Below are 23539 nucleotides of genomic sequence, written 5' to 3' on the forward strand. Positions count from 1 at the left end.
ACTTTCCATACCATCCTCCAAGTCTTTAATGAAAATATTCCAGACTCAGGACAGACTCTTGCAGGACACCACTGGATGTATCCAGCAGGTGTCTGTCCTGGGTGTAGTATTATTCAATATTTTCATTAATGTTTTGGATGATGGAGTGGAATGCATGCAGCATAGGTTTTATATATGGTGTCATATGTGATCACACCATGGTGACCCTGGGTGATGCTGGTTTCGCTGTCTCAGAAGCTGTCAAGTATTCCTATGGTCACATTCAGGATTGTGCACAATATTCTTGTGGACACGCAGAAAGAAATTAAAACAATTGTTTTGAAGTTTTGGGACTCGGGAGAGAATAAAAGCCATATTTTCTGGTACAAAACAAGAAGATTTTTGCTACTATCACTTTTCACTGCTAAAAAAGCATCATTTGTCTGTAAATATGGGAGTTTTCACTAAGGACACGTTCATGATAATTCACAATTTTACCTCTGTTTGCATTTAGTTTTTCTGTTTATGCCAAAACATTCTTCATTTGCTGGGAGAAGTGAAGATGTTTCACCCTGCAACAAATGTATGAAGACTCAAAGTGAAAACTGGTAGATTTGGCCAATTCACACTAGTGTTGCCTATCATATCATAAAACTTCACAATAAAGACATATGAATTGTTAAAAGAAAACAATTATTTCCTCAAAGAATAAATCATTCCTCCACCTCTCCTTTTGATACTCACACCCTTTCTCTGTCCCTTTAAACCCTGCCCTTAACCCCATCCTAAGCCATTTTCTTCTTTCGGCCAGAGAATTTGTCCTCCTGGTCTCTCTTAATCCTTGTAAAGCAATTGAAAACAGCTTTACTTCATGCCCTCGGGGTATCCATCCATTTAACATAAAATTACATAGGAATTCTCCCAATGGAATACATGAGACAGTTCCTAAGGTGTCAAGTGAATGCTTTCCACTCATGGTGAACTGACAAAATAGCCAATTCTTGATCAGTTCCAAAGCTCACCCAACTACAGTATTATCATTGCTATGTATATGTAACCCAACCAACATGCTTTCCTACCCATTTATTACTTCTCATTCCTCTCTTCCTTATCTCACTTAAATAATCACTAGCAGCCGTAAAATCTAATTACACACACTATCCCCTTGGTGTTCACATCATGAATAATGAGAGATTATTCCTTTTGAATCCATTGCTCTTCCTAATTCCAAGCAATTTAAACATGGTCCCTACAAACGCCCTTTCTCAGCAAAGGCCACAATGATACTAAATTAACCCTTAGATAGACTAAACTTCTAAGTGCAATCTGACACTTAAGGCATTAAGAAGGGCTTCTACGGTATCCTCTTAAGTACCATTTGACTAGCCCTGCTAATATACCACACAGTGCCTCCCACAATTTTACCCAGTGTCCCTTGCTAATATACCATAAAACTTCCATTAGTAAATGAAAGTTGCTGTCACAATCCTGTGAAAAGTTCAAGGAGGCAATCTTGTTAAACAGCCATTTTGCAGAGAGAAATATTAGAGATAGACTTTTAAAAAAAATTGATGTTTTCCAGAACAATTTATTAATGTGGTACTGTGGAAGAAGAAAAAAGCAGTGCACTACAGTATAAAGTTAGCTATTAATGGGCAGTTGGTCGTGGTTCAAGCTACTCCATCCGCTGCCATCCAACTGTGGAGGGATTTCTCTTTCCTGAAGTGCTCCACAGCATTCTTCACTTTCATTTAATTTTGGAGGTTGTTTGACAACAACCCTGACAGTCAAGCCTAATGTTCAAGCACATGATATTCCTAACACAGACTACAAATAATTCTGAAAGGAACACTGTCAATGTTGAGGGCCCCAAAATTTAACCTACCTGAAAACAGTATTTTTTTTCAAATTCCCCTTCTGATCCCTTCAAATCTATCCTTAGCTCCCAGGTGACCAGCATTTTGAGTTTAAGGAGCTGTACTTTGAACTATGAACTCCCTGGCCCATATGAAACCACCAGAAGCTGCGAAGTTTAAAGAAAAAAGACAAAAAAGAAGTAAGGAGTTTTATTTTGTTTTCTCAGACTCAGTGGTCTCCCAGAGAAAAAATGCAGAATATTTTCAGTAAAATTGAACACTGAGGAATTGTGACAGATGGGCATTAATCTGTCAGTCATATATATTTGATATACAGCAGAATAACTTTCAGAGGAAGACATGATCCCTATCTTTTTAAAGGCTAAATGAATGGGATTCAAATTGGTACCTTCAGCCAGGACAATTAAGGTGCAAAATGATGAGTTTATGGATACAACAAAAAGCAGATGGAAATAAGGGTGAACATGGGGGCTCGAGACAACTATTATGTTTATACAATTCCAGAAGGACTCTGCTAGTGACACAGGAAAAAAAGAGGGACCTCAATTTGTCCATCAAAGGCAGGGAACACAATCCTGAGTGGATTGAGGACACAAACAATGGACATTTTACAAGAGACTGTCATAATCTTAGATAATATATCTGGTGTAAATACTTTGGGGGGGGGGAGTTAACAGGAGGGACAAATGACAGTAATTTGAAAGGTACAAGTAGGGGCCACTGGGGAACACAAGGGAAAGGGAGGGATGACATGAGACACCCGATACCAGAGGTTTGGTCTCTGACATGCTGTTCAGGCAAAAAGTCAGAAGGAAGATAGACACTCTAGAGGAATGTAAGAGTCCTTGTTCCATGTAATAGCATGGATTATACCTATCTGGATTTGTTTTTGCAGAGGGAGAGACTAGAGAGGTTATAAATACTATTTCTTTTATTTTAGTCTGTTTTTCTCTTTTTATTCTTAATACATTTTGTATTTTCACAGTCCTTGTAATTTTAGATGGTTGCTTGGGAATTTCATACAGATTGTCCCAAAGAGTTGAAAAAAAAATCTCCAAATTCTAGTACCTGGCCTGAGTTTCTTGGTCAAAAGGGCCCAGTGTAAGGGGTTGACCCCACCATAGGGTACATTGCAGTCAGGGGTGTAACCCTGCAGGTGCACAGGCAACATGCCAGGTGACCCTGGAGGAGAACTGACCTTAAAAGGGCATAAAGTGAAAAGTACCTACACTGTCTTCTAGATTATGTGCAAAATTTACAGGGGACTCAGAAAGTATGCCCTAAAATTGGTGTGTACAAATGGGGTTATATTACCCTATATGTTTGTGCAAATGCAGGGACTTTTTATAGGCAAACATATATTTTCACATCTTGCAGAAACATTTTTGTTGGCCTGCTGAAAACTTGCTTCTAACATTTTTATAAACAGAAGTAACTCAACTATAATTATCATTTGAAACAGAAACAGAAACAGATGCCCAAAAGCAACAGAGCTTTTTATCAAACTTAATCTAGATACTGTAAAAATATTCAGGGTCATTGCTCCCAGTGAACAAGGTGTGTGCAGAACTTACTACACCTTGCATTTCAGATGCCTTCAGTATGGGGGCAGCTCTAGATCTAAGGGCTTGTCTACACTACTGCATGGGGTTGATCTAAGATACGCAACTTCAGCTATGTGAATAGCGTAGCTGAAGTCGACGTACTTACATCTACTTACCGTGGTGTCTTCACAGCGGTAAGCCAACGGCTGAAGCTCTCCCGTCGACTCTGCTTGCGCTTCTTGTTCTGGTGGAGTACTGGAGTTGATGAGAGAGCGCTCAGCAGTTGATGTATCACATCAGACACAATAAATTGACCCCCACTGGATCGATCGCTGCCTGCCGACCCGGTAGGCAGTGTAGACAAGTCCTAATTTTCAGAGGTGTTGAACAGCTGCAATAGTTCCTGTTGATCTCACCTGCAACACTGGGTGCTCAATTAGCATCTCCAAAAATCAGGCTCTTTGTTCTTTGTGAGCTAAAATGAGGTGGGCACCAAAAGAAAAGCTTTGATTACTCTGCTGGTTGATCTAATAAGAAACTCAAGGTTCCACTCTGAGTGCAAGCATTTTACATTGTACGCTTCTTTGCCTGTCTGTACAGATGAGGCCATGGGATTTCTGTATGTCCTACCACTACCACTTCAACACTGTACTGATTTATTTGCTGTGTACTTATTTATCTAGGTTTATAAAATGCAAGACATGCCTGTCTGAGCACCTCTGACAAATATTTAACAATATAATGAATTAATATATCAACATACACAGCAACCTCATAACATATAATACTAAGGTGATGATGCAGCGTGAAAGTAAAGCAAATTCATGTGCGCTATACCTCATCCTTAACAATATTTGCTTTTTTCAGGGCCAAGTCAAGGCAATCAGGAGTACTGCCTAGGCACACCCCCACATGGGGGACTCCTATGGCTACCACCCTAGCAGTAAGCATACTGGTGCACTGGGTGTCTTTCTCTTGTCTTTCTCCCTGCTCTCTTTCCCTCTCCGCCCCCACCCCTCATGTCTGCAGGGCCTTCCTTCTCCCAGGCAGTGGCAGGGCAGCATCCCTGATCAGGGGACCCAGTTTCCTTTAGTGGTGAGTGTGTGACAAGATAAACTTTCTCCCTGACTCTAGTGACTGCTGCTTCCAAATACAAGGACTAGAAACAATCTTTATTTTAAACAAAGGCTTAGACTGTAACTTCATTGCACGACTCAGGGAGCCATGGTCAAAGTCATATGCCCAGGCTTGGTTTCTTCACAAGACTCCAGCAGAGATGTGCCCAGCAGCTTATGCAAAGAACGGAGCAGAGAGACAAGCCTGACAGCTCTCTGATGTGTTCCTGCAAATGAAGGGTAGGTTATTGCAACCCTAATATCATGCGAGTAGCCCTTTTTCATGTGACTTGCCCTGTTAAAAGAAAAAGACTACTCACATGAGTAACAGTTGCTGGGCAGTCATTTAACATAACTAGCAGAGTTAATTTCAGGGTTATTAGGATAACAATGTTCCTTTAATTAGCTAGAACTATCAAACTCATTTTGCTATGGTCTTCTCAGCATCATATGATTGTCATTACTGAGCTATTTCTAGCAAAGGCTGATTTGCTGCTGTGCAAAGATACTCTGTGTGAGATTTTTACTGCATCTTTTTTATGTTTGGGCTGGGCCAAGAGACACATGACTAATAGATACATGTGCACGACTGATTACCCATCCAGGCAACACTCTATCTGGCTCTCCGCTAAATATTTGAGCCCTTGGAAATTTTCTGGAGTGAAGGGTACAACAGTGTGTGTAACAAGATCTCAGAGGTCCCTAAAATAGGTTAGGGGCCCTGGTGTGTTTGTTTCTTCAGGTCCCATAGCAGTTACTATATAACATCTCTTCATGAGAGGCTTGACTGCCAGTGTTGGCCAGGGCCTTCTAGGTGCAGTCATCTTTAATCATCAACCCCATTTAAGTAAAAGCTCCTCCTTATTTTAGCCAGCTGAGCGATGGTTCTTCAGAGGACTTGGAGGTTCTGGACACTGACAGCTCCGAAGAACCGAGGGGATTGGGCCCAATCTGTTTTTGCCCAGACCCAAAACCAGATGCTCAACAGAATGCCAAAACAGCGGAGATGCTTATTCTATAGGCCTGTTCTATCTAAAGTTGAGGGAGAAATTCGGTATTAAGCCAGTGTGAGTTCATAACTGTAAAATCATTATGCGTGCAATTGTGTCAGCAGCTGTGCATGGAATCATCAAGCACTGCCTGAGAGAGAAACAAAATGAGGATTGTCCTGGGTACGCCATAGATGCCCCCGGTCAGAGGCATCACGACTGCGTGCACTGGTCTTTAGATGATGTGAACTGTAAAATTAAAGAAATTAGCAGTAGTCTGTGTATGGAGAGTGTGTTAAATATCATCATCATGTTGGGATACGCACTGCAGTGCCTCTGTTTAACCCAGGAACATTTAGCTCTAGGGACAGAATTGGTGGACAAAGTGACAGAGGCCGAAGATCCAAATAGTGTTTTAGATGAAATCATCAAGCCAACAGATAAATGTTTAATGCAAAATGTTCAATGTCTACTTCGTTCAGCAAATTATAAAATCTTGCTAAGAAAAAACATTAAAAGTTAGAGCGTGTTTTGGGAACAAAACAGGGCGTGTTGTAAAATAAAATGTCAGTTGAAAATAACAGTGTGAAGTGTGTTTTTATGGAGTTCAAGGAGTGTGGGGTTTGTCAAAAGAGTAGTAGGTTGCCCGCGTAGTATATGTGCAGTTAGGTTACAGTTTGTCAACAACAAGAGGTATATAAGCGGCTTGTTCCTCTAACAAAGACCCACCCTTCCACCCCACCCAGCCCTGGCACTTGTGCATGAGGGATATAGGCTGCAAAGCAAAGCAGTCCCAGAACCCCTCTTAAATCATACCATCTTCTGCTTTGGCTGTACCTTTTCATTTCCCCACTAGGCCCTATGCATTAGGACTTAATCATGACCCCTCCGATTTCAACAATGTCTCAGGTCTCTCGTCTACTGGTTCAAATTATTTAATGCTGTACAGCACCTAGGATTACAGTTTGCATAAAAGTGTTTTATAAAAACAAAACAAAAAATATTCTCTAGGGGCTTAGACAAGATAATGATAAATAAAATAGCTGCTTTGAAGGCACAGCAACAAAGTATCTTTAAGTTTGTTTTTGTAAATATTTCTGCTAGGCCGTAGGATGGGTGAGATAATACCTCATAAAGTGGGAAAGTGTTTCCGAATGACAAACGCTTGCCCATGCTAAAGCATAACAACTAATACAGACTGGCTGCCTACAAAACTGATTCACCAAACCAGTTATCAACATTCCCCCAAAACTCAGGACAGCTTTCTTACCCCCATGGCCTGATCGCTGTGGCTGTGGCTTTAAAAAGAATTTGTTTGTCCTTGGTTTAGATTAAAAAAAAAAAACATTAGAAAACAAAGAAGTGGGGCTGAGGGAGAGGGTGGGGGAGGGGGGAGAGGGGCAGACTCCTTATTTCTGGTAAAAAAACAGCTAACTTTTTTCATAAGCTAATTTTTTCTTGTGTTTTTTGTATAAATCCAAACTTTAAAAAGCAATCTTGTGTATTTTTTTTTGTTAATTTTGTTTTTTTTATTAAAACACACATGTAAACTCCCCTCAATTGCCAGTTTTCATATTCTTACCCCGTTGCTGTTTTGGTACTTTAAAAACACTATTTTAAAAAGGATAGGCTAGTAACTTGAGCCTTTTTAGTTTACTAAACTTCTACAAAATATCCCTAAGAATGGCCTTGGTTCGTTACAACTCAGCCAATACCGCTTTTTCATGTTAAACTTAAAAAAAACCCCAAACCATAATGCTTCAAATAGGCCTCACTGCATACGGAATATCCTTTTTAAAAGGTCATGTTATGTTACATCTCAGTCAATGCTGTATTTTCACGTTAAATGTTAAAAAACTTTGATATAATGAAACACTGCAAGTTTGGCAAGTGTTAAAAGTATGGGAGGAAAGTTGAAGGGTGGGGTATTCATAGAATCATGGAATATCAGGGTTGGAAGGGACCTCAGGAGGCCATCTAGTCCAACCCCCTGCTCAAAGCAGGACCAATCCCCAACTAAATCATCCCAGCCAGGGCTTTGTCAAGCCTGACCTTAAAAATATCCAAGGAAGGAGATTCCACCACCTCCCTAGGTAATGCATTCCAGTGTTTCACCACCCTCCTAGTGAAAAAGTTATTCCTAATATCCAACCTAAATCTCCCCCACTGCAACTTGAGACCATTACTCCTTGTTCTGTCATCTGCTACCACTGAGAACAGTCTAGATCCATCCTCTTTGGAACCCCCTTTCAGGTAAGTGAAAGCAGCTACCAAATCCCCCCTCATTCTTCTCTTCCACAGACTAAACAATCCCAGTTCCCTCAGCCTCTCCTCATAACTCATGTGTTGGGTTGTGAGTTCAATCCTTGAGGGGGCCATTTAGGGATCTGGGGCAAAAATTGGGGGATTGGTCCTGCTTTGAGCAGGGGGTTGGACTAGATGACCTCCTGAGGTCCCTTCCAACCCTGATATTCTATGATTCTATGTTCCAGTCCCCGAATCATTTTTGTTGCCCTCCGCTGGACTCTTTCCAATTTTTCCACATCCTTCTTGTAGTGTGGGGCCCAAAACTGGACACAGTACTCCAGATGAGGCCTCACCAATGTCGAATAGAGGGGAATGATCACATCCCTCGATCTGCTGGCAATGCCCCTACCTATACATCCCAAAATGCCATTGGCCTTCTTGGCAACAACTGCACACTGTTGACTCACATCCAGCTTCTCGTCCACTGTAACCCCTAGGTCCTTTTCTGCAGAACTGCTGCCGAGCCATTCGGTCCCGAGTCTGTAGCGGTGCATGGGATTCTTCCGTCCTAAGTGCAGGACTCTGCACTTGTCCTTGTTGATCCTCATCAGATTTCTTTTGGCCCAATCCTCTAATTTGTCTAGGGCCCTCTGTATCCTATCACTACCCTCCAGCGTATCTACCTCTCCTCCCAGTTTAGTGTCATCTGCAAACTTGCTGAGGGTGCAATCCACACCATCCTCCAGATCATTAATGAAGATATTGAACAAAATCGGCCCCAGGACCGACCCTTGGGGCACTCCACTTGATACCGGCTGCCAACTAGACATGGAGCCATTGATCACTACCCGTTGAGCCCGACAATCTAGCCAGCTTTCTATCCACCTTATAGTCCATTCATCCAGCCCATACTTCTTTAATTGCTGGCAAGAATACTGTGGGAGACCGTGTCAAAACCTTTGCTAAAGTCAAGGAACAACACGTCCAGATGAAACTCAGAGATAGCCTATGCGGTCACAAAGCGATGGTTTTTGTTTTTTATAATAAGTAAATGGAATAAATTACTTGTTATAACTTTCATAAAATGTCTTTCAATGTAATCTGGCCATTTGTTAAAACTTTAACAGTGTTTAAAAAGTTAGGAAAGAAGTCTGTGTAAAAAACCCAGCAAACTGAAGGGGTGACCTCTACAACATTGCTAAGGCAGACTATATGCATGGATCACTGGCTAGCCTAATTTGTCCGATCTGTTTTTAAAATGTAGAGAAAGCCACAGCTCCAGCCTGTGCTGTATTATTTTAATAAAATCTATGGATCAAAACAAACACAAAAGTTTGTACCTGCGTCTCAGCACATGGGTTGCAAACATTTGAAAATAAAGACATTCTGATAATGCAACAGAAAAATTCATACTTAAATCTAAAAGTCCTAAGAAAATGAAAGCTTAATATAACTTCCACATGGATTTATTAAAAAGTGGGGAGGAAAATAAACTTCTCTCTGATCCACTGGATTACAGAATAAAAGGAATATAAACTAGCTGTTACTAAGGTTCTGTGGTTTTAACTCTAGGGTGTTTCTGCATAGTCATTTTTTTAAATTGAAACATGTAAAAGTGTTAAGTAAAGGGCTCTGTCTTCATATAGGTTTGTCTTTTAAAGTGTTTATTCCTTTACAAAACTTAATATAACTTTCACTTGTATTTGTTAAAAAGTGGGGGGAAGAAACAAACTTCTCTCTGATCCACTGGTTCACAGAATAAGGGGAATGTAAACTGGCTGTTACTAAGGTCCTGTGATTTTAAACCTGGGGTGTTTCTGTATGCTCTATTTTATTGAAACACACCTGTAAAAATGTTAAATAAAGGGCTCTGTCTTCATATAGGTTTGTCTTTTAAAGTGTTTATTCCTTTACTAAACTTAATATAACTTTCACTTGTATTTTTTAAAAAGTGGGCAAAGAAGCAGCCTTCTTATCTCTGATCCACTGGCTTACAAAGGCTGTTTTTGCTGACAGTGGCTTTGTTGAAAAAGCATGCTGCTTCAAATTGTCCTTACTAAAAAATGTCCAATGTGAGTCTAAAATATAGGGGGAAACTTTTTTATCACTATCAATAACTTTTAAGAACAGGTTGTCTGTGATTGTAACCCTGGGATGTTTCTGCATGCTAATTTTTTATTGAAACACATATGCAAAAGTGCTAGGTGAAGGAATGTTTCTTCAGATAGGCTTGTCTTTTAAAGTGTTTATTCCTTTAGAAAACTTAATATAACTTTCACTTGTATTTGGTAAAAAATAGGGAAAGAAATAAACTTTTTCTCTCTGATTCACTGGCTCACAATGCTGTTTTTGCTGTAGCTTCAAATTGTCCTCACTAAAAGCATAGGGAAAAACTTTTAAAAATGTTTTGTTACTAAGAGTTTGTGGGTTTAACGCTGGGGTGCTTCTGCATGCTCATTTTTAATTGAAACATACATATAAAAGTGTTAAATGGAGGGATGTTTCTTCAGATAGGCTTGTCTTTCAAAATGGTCTTCTTCTTTTCTAATCCACTAACTTTAAAAGGCTGCTTCAAATTGTCCTCACTGAAAAATAACCAATGTTAGCAAAAGCATAGGGGAAAACTTTTTTTATTACTGTAATTACTTTGATAAACTGGTTGTCTCTGGTTTTAATCCTGGGGTGTTTCTGCATGCTCACTTTTTATTAAAACACCTGTAAATAAAGGTCTGTTTCTTTGAACAGGCTTGTCTTTTCAAGTGATTATAAAATAGAGCTTTATTCCTTTACAAAACTTAATATAACTTTTACTTGCTTTTGTTCAAAATGTTAAAAAGAAACAAACTTCTTATTTCTACATTCTAGACATCTAACAGCCTTCTTTATCTCTAATTCACTAGCTAACAAAGCTGCTTTTGCAGCAGCTTCAAATTGTCCTCACCAAAAGCACAGGGAAAAACTTTTTAAAACTGTTTGTTACTAAGGGCTTATGGTTTTAACCTTTATTAAAGCACATATGTAAAAGTGCCACATGGCGGGAAAGATGCCTGGGGTCTGTTTTCTTATATAAGAATAAGGCAGTTAAAAGGGAGGGGCATAGTGAGGGGAGGGGAGGGAGATGGCTCTTGTTTAAAAATCTTGGGTCTATAGGATTGGTTCAGGAAAATATATTCTATGACTCAGCTGTAGAATAGAATCTGATTGGTCTGATCCAAAGGCAGAGATAATGAGCCTGAGGGATTGTGAACCTTGGCAGCTCCCTCTTTCCCCAGGAACTCTCTCTGACTCAACCACATGCTACCTACCTTTGTTCTTTGCAAAGGGGCTTTCTTTTCCCTTTTCCTGCCATGTTCTCTCTTTTAACCTATCTTTATATTTTTCTCTTTTATTTAACTCTTTTTAAATGCTCTTTTCTTAACCTACCCTTATATTTAATAAACCTTTTAAATTTATCTCAGATTTTTTTATTCTTTAATAACATGCCAAACTAGCCCTTTAAAAACACCTCTCCTTACTAAACCTAATCAAAAATCTTTCTTTTCTTTAATAACTTGCGTCTATTTTTTCAAACTAACCCTTTAAAAACAAAAATCTTTATTTTTTTAAAAAGTTCTTTCTTTCTATTCTTTAATAACACACCAAACAAGGCCTTTAAAATCATCTCTCCTTACTAAACCTAACCAAACAATCTTTCCGCTGTTTAATAACCTTTCTTTCCTTTTTAACTCTAAACCTAACCAAAGCTTTATTTTTTAAAAATAAACCTCCTTTCCTTTAAGCTCTCTCACTCTATTCTTTCAATCTTTTTCTCTAAACAATCAACCAATTGTATCAAAGCACAAGCATGCAACATTCCCCCTATTCAAACATAAATAAGAATTAAAAAAAAATTCAAAATGGCCAACAGTGCCAAACCTCGACGCCAACGGAAATGGGAACAGAGGGTGAGACATAAGCTCAAAATGGGAAGTGGAAACTTGTCAAAAATACATGGTGATGAATGCTACCTAGACGTATACTACTGACCCCCTTTACAATTCCAAAATCTACACACCTCAACCCCACCAGCCACGGCCTCCTCAACATCCCCCACTGCCCTAATATCCCAGCCCCAACCTCCCCCTCCCCCCGAACAACCTCCATTCCTTTCACAGCCTCCTCAACTCACTCTTCTGTGTCTCAACATTCCCCACCCCAGTACCCCTCAACTTTCTCCATTCACCCTATAGCTTACCAACAATTCTCCCCCACCCCCAGGACCTTCTTGGCCACTCACTGGCTCAGCATTCCTCTCCTGTCCCAGGCTAAAATGGCTCCTCCACCTCCTGGCCACCCAGCAGTGTTACTAACTCCCATTACCTATGCTACACTCCATCTGGTTGGGTCCCCATAACCCCATAGGCCTAGCACAACTGCAACATTTGCACTATGTAGCTATGCTGCTGAAGTGGTAAGCCTACAAGAAAGTAAATCTTTCCTCTGTGGGTCTTGCATCCAGCTAGTTAAATGGAAGGTTCCTTGGTGCTCCAAGCCTATTCTATGCACTGAATGCACAGTGTTAACTACACATCTCCCATCTGCCACCTCTTTTTCAGGTGGAAGTAGAAGAATATTTATACTACAAACGCAATTGTGGCCACATGATAGATTTGGCCACATGCCATAGATTTGTGGGACTCCTTGACCACAGTGGATCTTGTATAGCATTATGTGGCATCCTGGTGTGGCAAGGCCAGAAATGTATAAAGAATATTTTTATTAATACCTACAAAAGATCCAGGTATATGCAGCCCAAGTTTCCCATAGTTTTCTCTAGCCAGAAGATGAACATGGGGACAAAATATGGCCCATTCTTTAATTAAGCTCTACCAGATCTATGTGACACAGGTACATGTTATTATATTCATTTTACAGATGTGCAAACTGAGGGGCAGGGAGGTTAAATGACTTGCCCAAGGACACACACTCAGTCAATAGCTGAATCAGAATTATAACCGAAGAATCTTGATTCCCATTTCCTGCACTGAGCCCCTGAATCAAACTACAAACGCAAGGTCCGATCCTTCAAACTCTTATCTATAGGGCCTAATTCGGAGTAATCCTTACTTACATGAGTAGTCCTACTTGAGTTAATGGAACTCTTCACACAAAGAGGAATTGCAGAATCAGATCCATGCATTTTTCCACTAATGGCCACCTATGTGAAAAAAAGTGAAAGAATGAATGACAAAATAAGCAGCTGCAGTAATTGAAAAAGTTGACTCTTATTGCGCTGACAACTACAGTTTATCAAAAAATTGAGAATGTAACAACACTCAATCCTCAACTGGAATTTTCAAAGGAGCCTAGGATTTAGGATCCCAACTCCTATTGACTTTCAATGACCCTTGGTATCACAACTGGGACATGGGAGGTCTGACCTAATGGTCAGAACAGGAGTTGGGAGCCAGGCTAGGTCAGAGTCCAAGACAGTTCAGAGGGCAAACCGAGAGTTTGGTGCCAGGAAGCAGGTGGGGTCTGAATACCAGGAGATCAGAAACAGGAGATAAACTTGAGAACAGAGCTACGGATCGATAACCAGAGTCAGGGCAGGTCAGGATACTTGGAAGTCAAGCCACAGGACTGGGAAGCACAAAGCACATAGTCCAGAGCAAGGTGAATCCCATTTGCACAGACAATTTCCTGCCCCTCTGCTGGGTTTAAATAGGGGCTGTGGATCAATCAGAACCCCCAGCATTCTGCCAATCAGCTCCCAGGAGTGGGCTCTTCTGTCTGGTTCAGCTCTTATTCTGACAACAGCTGGCAGCTTGGAGAATGCTAGCGCCACATAACCTTGTCAACCAGTGTTGAAGGCCCCCAGTCCCTGATGCTAGTGTGTCTAATTCCCTGAAGACTCTCAGAAAATTCTGACCTAAATTGACAGGCCTGGAGGGTTATTGATAATTAGAAAATGATTGATATTAATTATCAGTGCTACTAAGAGAATTTTTATTCAATATTTCAGCACTGCAGCATCTTGTCATAAAGAAATAGTTGCTGAATGATGGGAGTCTAGAATTATATAAAACTAGTCAGCATATTCCATGGTATATATTCCCTTTGGAATCAATTAAAAACATCTTCTTCAAATCAGTTTCTTCTTATCTTCATTTAGAAGGAAGACATAAACAGAATATTTAGGCAAAGAATTTTTTTTAATTAATTCTATCAAATTAGTGAAATTTTCTGTAATAAATGGTTATGTCTGATACCTTATGAATGAATTAAACTGAAAGCTTGTCTTGATATGTTTTATTTATTCATTTTCATGCACTGAAAATAATTTTGATAGATTTATTGGTGCATGATCATTTTTCATTTGCTATTTTTCCAAAGATATTATTTTTTAAAATACCTTCTTCAGCTCCACTTCTATGATACCTCAAGAAATTAGCCAGCTAAAACCTGATCCTGTGAACATTTGAGTCACTTTACTCATGTGACTGACTGAAACCAAAAATTACTCAGATGAGTAAATGTTTTCAAGATTAGACCGGTACAGCAGTAGCTTTTCAGAGCAGTGACTGTGTTGTCTCGTGTGGGTGGACAGCGCAGGGCACTTGGTGGCTGTAACTGGGCTGCAAACAACAAATAATAATGATTTGATCTCATCACTTTCTGCTCTTGAGTCTATAATGGATATTCTCTCAAAGGGGGAAATTCACCCTGGTGTGGAGTGTCAGCATAAAATTCCCTGCTCCATGCAGAGACTGTATAAAGAGAGGTGTATGTGTGCCACAGAAAAGGTCTCCTCACCATGAATCAGGTGGGCTGTGGGCAGATGAGGGGAAAGGCCACAGGATTCATTCATACATAGATCTCATGAGTCCAAACCCCTGCGCTACTGGGATTAGGGGCTATGACTACTAGCAGTTGGTAGGGCGCTGCAAAGCAGTCTCGCTCAGTGGCCCCAGGTTCCACCTATATTAAGCCTCATTACTTGGGCTTATGTAGGTGGAGTGGATTTCATCTAGAGTGAAATTGAAGTCTGTGGCAAAACTTTCATTGATTTAAATGGGGCCAAGATTTCACCTTTGTGTGTAATTAGGATATGGGCCAAATTCTGTGCATCTGACTCATGTGTGGTTTTATTCACATGCATAAGGCAATCAGTATTTATCCCTAGCCATTGTCTTATGTGCACTCTGTTAATAGAGAATAGAAATTCATGGTAAAACAGATGTGTAATACAGGAAATAATGTATTACCCGCATTGTAACACATAATGCTGTGTTTGTCTAATTACTCTAACCCAAATTATCTATGTTCGTATTGTGGTCATTTGTGAACAAATCGAGGCTTTTTCATGACATAGTGCTCTTTCACCATGAACTGAGTAACCCAGAGATGATAAATTCTGACCTCAGATTAAATGAGGATTTTAGGAATAATTCCGGTGTCTCAAAACATTTTGGGATTAGGAAAAAGTAATTAAAAACAAAAACCACAAATAAGATGACTGGAAAATAATCATCAGCCTTTTTAACAGCCCAGCCAATACTTTTCTGTGCTCTGTATTTTCTTGAAGCATGATAACCTCCCCCCTACCTCTTGTCAAGGGTCTGCTGAGACATTCTTTACTGTCTACCCCAAGGATTAAGAAAATGACCTGGAAATCCCTGACACTGAAGAATCTCTCATGGGGAAAAGCACTAAAAGAATCTCTAAAAAGTTTTTAAGCGTTCTTGGGGTTTAAACTAGTATACGACAACATATTTGTCAGGATTTGAACCATCAATCCCAGCTGTATATTCATGTGAATATTTTCAGTACATCTTGTCCACTGATCGAGTCAAATAATTGAAAATCTGACATCTTGGTTTCCAAAGCTCTCACATTTGAACACACTTGGATTTCTATTTAATTTTACTAGTGGGACTCACAAGTGATATGAGCAATTTTAGAAGGTTGAGATTCACTTTCTGGATAATTAACTGGCTGGTGCAAAGTGTTTATCAGGCTATTTCTTGGGAGACTATTTTTCTAGTAGTAAGAGCAGTGGACTGGAACTTGGAGACCTAGATTCTATTTCCAACTATGCCAGTGGCTGCTAGGTGACATTGGGCAAGATATATCATCTCTCTGCGCCTCAGTTACCCAATTTGTAAAATGGGGATAATGATATCAACCACCTTTGTAAAGCATTTTGAGATCTATGCTACACATATTAATGATATTAAGTAACAAGAAATATAAAGTGATCTTATATTTACAAATATCAAATGTTACAGTAATATTGCTCTCATTGAAAATATTAATTGTTTTATATTGTCCCTATAACCATGCAGTGCAAGTGCCTTATAAATATTAAATGAGGGGAAAACTAGGCCAAATTCTATTCTGTTATTCCCATGCAACCCAAATGAAGTGACTTGATATCAAATCTGGGATTAGTGATTAAAACATTTTTTCTATTACCTTCTTACCACTTATATTCTTTGTTAATTAATTAGCTGTAGTGTTTCAACAAGAATGGAACAATTTTAACACACCTACTTACTATGGATTTTACACACATTACGCTTGACAGAGTTGTATGGATAGGACAGAAGAAGTAATTCCAATCTTATTTTTGGTTTATTTTGTTTCTGTGCATCAGATACTATATTAAAAATAGTTTGGAAAAATAACACTTCCTACTTCCTTTCTGGAGTTTGGTGTACAGCTGACCATAGTTTATATGGAACTATAATTATTATTAAGAGGTCAGATCCAGTTTGTAGAAGTTATTTAGCTTACTTTCTTCATAGATTCATAGATTCCAAGGCCAGAAGGGATCACTGTGATCATCTAGCTTGACCTCCTGCATAAAGCAGGCCATAGAATGTTCCCCAAATAATTCCTAGAGCAGATCTTTTAGAAAAATATCCAATCTTGATTTTAAAATGGTAAATGATGGAGAATCTATCATGACCTTCGTAAATTTTTCCAATGGTTAATCACTCTTACTGTCAAAAATGTATAACTTATTTCCAGTCTGAATTTGTCTAGCTTCAGCTTCCAGACATTAGATTGTGTTATATCATTCTCTGTTAGATTGAAGAGCCTATTATTAAATATTTGTTCCCCACAGTCACCCCTTAACCTTCCCTTTGCTAAGATAAGTAAATTGAGGTCTTTGAGCACTGTGACAGTAATTACCCCATGTTCATCCTTTTTATAAGACCATGATAAATGTTGTACAAAATATACCTTGTGAGATATCATTGGAAAACTCATAATTTGCTGATCATGGTTGTCCTGGTAAAATGTGCATGTCAACGTTGCATATAAAGTTATAAGATTCTATTGTATAACTTTACTGAGACACAGTCCAAGTTTAGAAAAGCAGGCATACATCAGTTTCCAACAGACAAAAGGCAAACTGATGCCTCGTCCAGGTGCCAACAAAATCAAATGGACTGTCACCTGATTAAGCAGCCATTCTTTGGCAGGAAGAAGGGTGTGAGCAAAAATTCACATCTTGGTGATGGAACAGCAGGGGCTTTCCACGTAAACAGATTGGCTGTTGCCTTACGTCCAGCTGGAGATGACTCTCAAAGAGGAGGAAAAATATAAAAATGAGGAACAGAGGCCCCAAATCACCTCTCTCCCCTCACGGCATCAACAATGTTTGAGAGACAGAAGAAGCATCATTGAACTGGGGGAGGGGTCATTGTTGAAAGTTCCAGCCAGACTGTTGTAAGCATGTGGTGAGAAAAACCTGTTTTGCTTTAAATTCATTTAGCTTATTAAGTTAGGTATTAGTTGCATTTTACCTTTTATTTCTTTGTAACCAATTCTGACTTTCATGCCTCATTACTTATAATCACTTAAAATCTATCTTTCTGTAGTTAATAAACTTGTTTTTATTGTTTTATCTAAGCCACTGTGTTTGGATCAAAGTGAATGGGAACCTCCATTTGAGATAACATGGTTTGAGCATGTTATTTTTGTTAATGAAATGTTGGACTTTCTATGAGCTTTTCTTGTCCAGAAGGGTGATGGGCAGTACAAGATAACACATTTCTGAGGACAAGTCTGGGACTGAGAATTTGCTGGTGTCACCCTTCAATATAATTCAGAAGTGACTGACTAGAAGCACTCCTATATTTCAGCCGGGAGTGATTTTGCTAGAGGCTGTGTGTGAACTAGCCAGGAGTGGTTGGTTTCACAGCAAAGCAGTGTAAAAGGCACTCCAGGCTAGAGAATTGAGGGAATATAGATGTTCAGCAGTACAGATTGTACCCCGGGTAATGTCATAGTTTACTGTAAGACATGTTTTCTAATTCTTTAATCATTCTCATGGCTGTTCTCTGAACCTTCTCCAATTTATCAACCTCCTTCTTGAATTGTGGGCACCAGAACTGAGCACAGTATACCAGTAGTGGTTGCACCAGTGCCAAATTCAGAGGTAACATGACCTTTCTAGTCTGACTCAGGATTCCCTGTTTTATGCATCCCAGGATCATATTTGATTTTTTGGCCACAATCTCACATTGGGAGGTCATGTTCAGTTGATTATCCACCATGACCCCCAAATCTTTTTCAGAGTCACTGCTTCTCAGGATAGAGTCTCCTATTCTGTAAGTATGGTGTACATTCTTTGTTCCTAGGTGTATAGATTACATTGAGCTGTAACAAAACACCTGTTGTTTGCTTGTGTCCAGTTTACCAAGTGATTCAGATCCCTCTGAATCAGTGGCCTGTCCCTTCCTTATTTGCCACCCCCGAATTTTTGTGTCGTCTGTGAACTTTATCAGAGATGATTTTATGTTTCCTTCCCAGTCTTTGATAAAAGTGTTAAATGGCAGAGGGACAAGAACTGATCTCTGCTGGCCCCCCCACTGAAAATACACTCATTTGATGATAATTCCCTGTTTACAATTATATTTTGAGTCCTATAGTTAGCCAGTTTTTAATCCATTTAATGTGTGTCATGTTAATTTTATATCATTCTAGTTTTTTAATCAAAATATTGTGCGGTACCAAGTCAAATGCCTCACAGAAGTCTAAATGTATTACATTAAGCCTATTATATGTATCAACCAAACTTGCAATCTAATTAAAAAAAAGTATCAGGTTAGTTTGACAGGATCTATTTTGCATAAACCCATGTTAATTTGCATTTATTACACTACCCTCCTTTAATTTTTTATTAATCAAGTCCTGTATCAACTGCTCCGTTATCTTGTCTGGGATCAATGTCAGACTGACAGGCCTATACTTGCCCAGGTCATCTCATTTACCCATTTTAAAAATTGGCACATTAGCTTTTTTCCAGTCTTCTGGAACTTCCCCAGTGCTCCAAGACTTAATTTAATCACTGCAAAAAAGTCAGGCCACAGTCCAGCAACTGGATTTGTGAAAGTGAATGTTTCCACTCATGTGAGTCTAATTGTAAGACTGAGTCCTTAGACAGTGTCAAGGTTCCTTCCCCACTCTGAACTCTAGGGTACAGATGTGGGGACCTGCATGAAAGACCCCCTAAGCTTATTCTTACCAGCTTAGGTTAAACGCTGCCACCATCAAAGAGTTACACAACGAACAGGGGAAGTGCCCACTTGGAAACATATCTCCCCCTCCCCCCCAAAATATCCCCCCAGGCACTACACCCCCTTTCCTGGGGAAGGCTTGATAAAAATCCTCACCAATTTGCATAAATGAACACAGACCCAAACCCTTGGATCTTAAGAACAATGAAAAAAGCAATCAGGTTCTTAAAAGAAGAATTTTAATTAAAGAAAAAGTAAAAGAATCACCTCTGTAAAATCAGGATGGTAAATACCTTACAGGGTAATCAGATTCAAAACATAGAGAATCCCTCTAGGCAAAACCTTAAATTACAAAAAGACACAAAAACAGGAATACACATTCCATTCAGCGCAACTTATTTTATCAGCCATTTAAACAAAACAGAAATCTAACTAGATTGCTTACTAACTCTTTACAGGAGTTCTGACCTGCATTCCTGCTCTGGTCCCGGCAAAAGCATCACACAGACAGAGAGAACCCTTTGTTCCCCCCCGTCCAGCTTTGAAAGTATCTTGTCTCCTCATTGGTCATTTTGGTCAGGTGCCAGCGAGGTTATCCTAGCTTCTTAACCCTTTACAGGTGAAAGGGTTTTTCCTCTGGCCAGGAGGGATTTAAAGGTGTTTACCCTTCCCTTTATATTCATGACAGACAGTATTCAATTTTCAAACCTATCACTGGACCCAGAAACTTCTACTAATCCAATGAAAACATAAATTTGATATTTTTTGTTATTCATTATAGTTTTAATTATGAATATTTAGTACAGTTCAAATAACGATCTGATTAAAATCAAGGTATTTTTCATTTTGAAAATAACTCTAGTAGGATTCACAAACACAGTGCTAGCTTAATACCTGAAATGAGATAGCTACTGCTAGCACTTTAACGACAGTGGCTGTCATATGTCTCTTTTGTGCGCCAGAGCCGTACATAAATTAAGTTTTCCTAAATGATGGATCCAAATAAGGGTTCCATGAAATGCATTATTAACAGTACACACTGGCAGTATGTTCCAGTTACTTCAATTGTTTTAATGATAAATTTCCCTCAAAAAGTGGAAAGGGTTGTTGACAGACAGAAACACCAGCTAACAATGGACTATTTAGACTTGCAAATGATGGAACATTTAATTATTCCAAAATAGCATTCCTCAGTTCGGGTATGATCATTAAATCCATCATTCTTTAGTGTATATGCATGCATTTATCATGTCTTCTACAAACAGGAGTCAGTCATCTAAATATAGATTTTTGGACCATCCATTTCATCCTGGCATTTCATCGAAAGCCTAGAATTACATTTATTTTCAGTTACAAAGATAAAGTGTTTGTAAACTATTTGATAAGACCATAAAGCAAAGTGAAGTGAAATTTAGATCAATACAAAAGAGATAAATACAATACCTACTTTTAACACCAGGATTATTGTGAGAGAAAAATGAGATATTGGAAGTCAGCAGCTATGTTTAAGATAAGAACTTTTTTCTTTAGTGGATTTTTCATTAAAGTCATGGCCAATAAAGAATTATTTAAATGATTTTTTAAAAATAACTATTACAGACATTAAACCAAAAAACAGATGTAGAACAGTCCACAATCCACCCTGAACAAAGGCCTAGAATGGGCACAGCTGGCAAGAGTGCTAGGAACTCTAGGATATACCTCCATAAGTAGAAAGTCTGATTCAGATCTGCATAGTACAATATGGACACGCCAGCATGGTTGTGAGACACAGGTTCAGTAATTGCAAACCCAGGTTTACAATACAGTGTGGATGCCCAAGCATGGGCTTGCAAACACTGAGTCCACAGATGTATTTCTCTCACATCTGGCTTTACAATTAGTGTATACGTACACCGAGTAACTGATTTGTCAGAGTAATTAGCATCAAAGTACTTAGTTTTTTTTATAGCACTTTATTTTTTCAAAATACAGCCCTTGTTGACTTCATTTGCAATTGTGAATGATCACAGCATAGGCAACCTTAATTCTGGCATTTCCTAACTTTTAAGTGTTTGACTTTGCAACCTTAACATTCTTCTAACATAGATGATTTGTTTGCAGTTCCCTATGTTTTTTGAAAAGCACACTGCAGAAAAATAGAAATTCTATCGGATGGAACCACACTGACCGCCTTGAGTCATCAGCAGTGTTTGGACTTTTAGGGTATGTCTACATTAAAAGACACATGGCACGGCTACAGCTGCAGCTGGCCTGGGTCAGCTAATGGGTTTGTGGGGCTCAGGCTACAGGGCTAATTGCTGTATAGATGTTTAGACTCAGGCTGGCATCCAGGATCTGGGACCTCACAAGAGGGGAGGGTCTCAGAGCTCAGATTCCAGCTTGAACCTGAACATCTACATTGCAATTTTTAGCCCCACAGCATGAGGCTCATGAGCCTGAATCAGCTGACCTGGGCTCTGAGACTTGCTGCTGAGGGATTTTTATTACAGTGTAGACATATCTTTAGATACACAGCACCATAGGTGCTGACTCCGTGGGTGCTCCAGGGCTGGAGCACCCACAGAAAAAAATTAGTGGGTGCATAGCTTCCACCAGCAAAACCAAGCTCCCCTCCCTTCCCCTGACTCCCACCTGCCTGCGGCCCCTGCCGATCAACTCCTCCCCCTCTCCCAGTGACTCCTGAATGCTGCAGATCTGCAGAGTGCAGAAGGTGCAGGGAGGGAAGGGGAGGAGCAGGGATGGGGCATGCTCGGGGAAAGGGGCAGAAAGAGGCAGGGAAGAGGCGGGGTGGGGGTGGGGCCTTGGGGGAAAGGGTGGAGTGGGGGCAGAGCTGAGGGTGGAGCAGGGGCGGGAAGAGACTGGGTGCAGGTTGTGAGAAGGGGTGGAGTTGGGGTGGGGCCTGGGGCTGAGCGGGGAGTTGAGCACCCCCAGGGAAAATTAGAAGCTTGCACCTATGCACAGTATAGACCTCTGCCATTTGAGTGAATGGAGTAACAGATAGAAGTAATAAGCTAAAGTTATCCTTTCTGTGGATCAGCCACTAAAGGCGAGGGATGAGCCACACGCTTTTCAAGTGTGTGTTAAAACTATTTGCTGACAGCAGAGGAATATTGAGACTCAGAAATCTTGGGTTCTATTCCAGGTTCTAGAGGGAAATCTGCTTTTTCGGTTATAAACTCTTCTGCTCTGTATTTCTGGTTTCTGCTCTATAACTACCCCCCCATTCCACACAGCCCCAACTGACTCCTACCCTGCCTAGCCCCTATCTTCTCACACCCTGGGCTCCTGTCTTTCACTCCTATGCTCCAATTCCCTCTTCTTCTATCATCCTCCTTCTCTGATTCCTGCCCCTCCTATCCTTCTTTCTGGCTCCTGCCTTTGTCTCTCTCCCAGGAGTAGTCCTAGATGTTTTGCAGGGCAGGGCATAAAATGTTTTTGGTGCCCCAACTCCGATCAGCCTAACAAACAAACAAAACAAAACAAAACAAACACCACAGGTCTATCAGAACAAACAAAACAAACAAAAAAAGGCCCAGGGTGACAGCCCTGCTCACACACTAGGGTTGCCAACCTCCCGGTTTCGCTGGGAGTCTCCTGGAATAAGGCTCTATCTCCTGGAGGCTACTGAAGTCAAACTGGGAGATTTTAGGCCACTAAAAGTCTGGCGGTGCAGCGGGGTAAGGCAAGCTCCCTACCTGCCCTGGCTCCATGCCACTCCCAGAAACGGCTGGCACGCCCCTGCGGCCCCTGGGGGAGAGCGGCAGAGGGTCTCCACATGCTGACCCCCTCCCAAGCGCTGACTCCGCAGCTCCCAGTGGCCGGGAACTGCATCCAAGGGAGCTGTGGGGATGGTGTCTGCAGGCGCAGGCAAAGCGCACTGTGCAGAGACACCTGGCCATGCCTCCACCTAGGGGCTGTACCTGCCAACTGCTTCCAGGAGCAGCACAGAGCCAGGGCAGCACCGCCGACCGGGAGCCAACCGACATAAGCACCACCTGGCCGGAGCCTGCACCCCTCACCCCGTCTTGCATCCCAACCCCCTGCCCTAGTCCTGAGCCCCCTCCCGGATCCAGCACCCTGTACCTTCTCCCACACCCCAAACCCCCTCACGTACCCCAAATCCCCTGTCCCAGCCCTGAGCCCCCTCCCGCACCCAAGCTCCATCCCAGATGCTACACCCCACATCCCCTCCTGCACCCCAGCGCTCTGCCCCAGCCTGGTGAAAGTGAGTGAGGGTGGGGGAAAGTGAGCAATGGAGGGAAGGGGAGATGG

This window comes from Lepidochelys kempii, chromosome 2, assembly GCF_965140265.1.
Source record: "Lepidochelys kempii isolate rLepKem1 chromosome 2, rLepKem1.hap2, whole genome shotgun sequence".
Taxonomy (NCBI): Eukaryota; Metazoa; Chordata; order Testudines; family Cheloniidae; genus Lepidochelys; species Lepidochelys kempii.